Source organism: Coenobita brevimanus, chromosome 109, assembly GCF_032717465.1.
Source record: "Coenobita brevimanus isolate Jiangsu-jjx chromosome 109, ASM3271746v2, whole genome shotgun sequence".
In the NCBI taxonomy this organism is placed as follows: Eukaryota; Metazoa; Arthropoda; class Malacostraca; order Decapoda; family Coenobitidae; genus Coenobita; species Coenobita brevimanus.
The window spans coordinates 35,651,945-35,654,131 of record NC_137062.1 but is presented as its reverse complement, the minus strand read 5'-3'; positions in this window follow the sequence as shown (position 1 = coordinate 35,654,131).

The window sequence follows — 2,187 nt, the reverse complement described above, 5'->3', positions numbered from 1 at the left end:
TGCTACCCTCATCTTATAGGCACAGCACTTCCTCGTGACTAGCATCATCCACAAGTGCTAGTCCTATCTTACAGACACTACATCCTTTCCACAGCACTTCTTCGTGACTAGCATCATCTACAAGTGCTATTTCCATCTTACAGACACTACATCTTTCCACAGCACTTCTTCGTGACTAGCATCATCCTCAAGTGCTACTCTCATCTTATAGGCACAGCACTTCCTCGTGACTAGCATCATCCTCGAGTGCTATTCCGATCTTAGAGACATTACATCCCTTCCACAGCACTTCTTCGTGACTAGCATCATCCTCAAGTGCTACTAGTCATCTTATAGGCACAGCACTTCCTCGTGACTAGCATCATCCACAAGTGCTATTTCCATCTTACAGACATTACATCCTTTCCACAGCACTTCTTCGTGACTAGCACCATCCTCAAGTGCTACTCTCATCTTATAGGCATTACACTTCTTCGTGACTAGCACCATCCTCAAGTGCTACTCTTACAGGCATTACATCCTTTCCACAGCACTTCTTCGTGACTGGGATGAAGATGGTTTTGTGTGACTCGGAAAATGTCAGAGTTTGAAATAATGGCAAAGTGTAGAGTTACCTGAGAGAGAGAGAGAGAGAGAGAAAGAGAGAGAGGTGGGTGGATGGGATGGGGAGGGATTAGAGAGAGAGAGAGGTGGGTTGAGGAGAGATTTTGTGTGTGTGTGTGTGTGTGTGTGTGTGTGTGTGTGTGTGTGTGTGAGAGAGAGAGAGAGAGAGAGAGAGAGAGAGAGAGAGAGAGAGAGAGAGAGAGAGAGGTGGGGTGGGAGGGAGGTTTTGTGTGTGTGTGTGTGTGTGTGTGTGAGAGAGAGAGAGAGAGAGAGAGAGAGAGAGAGAGAGAGAGAGAGGTGGGGTGGGAGGGAGGTTTTGTGTGTGTGTGTGTGTGTGTGTGTGAGAGAGAGAGAGAGAGAGAGAGAGAGAGAGAGAGAGAGAGAGAGAGAGAGAGGTGGGGTGGGAGGGAGGTTTTGTGTGTGTGTGTGTGTGTGTGTGTGTGCGCGCCAAGGAAATCACCCAAACACCTCCATATTACCACACAACCATCACTGCAACCTCCAAGTCCCTAAATGCACATGATATCCATTTTCTTCATCAAGGAAAACGAAATCTTCATTCTCACTCAGCGACCGTTAAATCCGTTAGCTTCGTCCGTTACACTGCTTTGAATTTAAACTTTTGAACGTTGCAATACGCTCGTTCACCAGTAGGCTTCTTCCTGTTGCGATTAGGTGAAGGGAGAGTAGTAGTAGGTTATTTATTATTATTATTATTATTATTATTATTATTGATATATGTGGTGAAGAGAGGTATGATGTGGTGTGGTGATGGTATTGTGTGTGGACTGGTGTGTGGCTGGTGTGTGGTTGGGTGCGGTGTGGTGTGGTGTGGTGATGGTATTGTGTGTGGACTGGTGTGTGGCTGGTGTGTAGTTGGGTGCGGTGTGGTGTGGTGTGGTGTTGGTATTGTGTGTGGACTGGTGTGTGGCTGGTGTGTGGCTGGGTGCGGTGTGGTGTGGTGTGGTGTGGTGTTGGTATTGTGTGTGGACTGGTGTGTGGCTGGTGTGTGGTTGGGTGCGGTGTGGTGTGGTGTGGTGTGGTGATGGTATTATGTGTGGACTGGTGTGTGGCTGGTGTGTGGTTGGGTGTGGTGTGGTGTGGAGAGGTGTGGTGGTATTGTGTGTGGACTTGTGGTGTTTGGTGTGTGGCTGGGTGTGGTATGGTAGGGTGTGATATGGTGTAGTGTAATGCAATATATGGTGGTATTATTATTATTATTATTATTATTATTATTATTATTATTATTATTATTATTGTTATTATTATTATTATTATTATTATTATTATTATTATTATTATTATTGTGGTATGGGTGCTGGTGTGTGGTGTGATGGTATTATGTCTGATTAGTGGTTGGGTGTGATGCGGTATGTTCTGGTGTACTGTAGTGTGGTATGGAGGGTCGTGGTGTGATGTGGTATGGTGATGGTTGGGTGTGGTGTGGTGTGGTGTAGAGAGGTGTAGTGTGATGTGATGTGGTGATGGTTGGGTGTGGTTGGGTGTGGTGTGGTGTGGTGTTGAGAGGTGTAGTGTGATGTGATGTGGTGATGGTCTGGTGTGTGGTTGGCTGGTGTGGTGTGG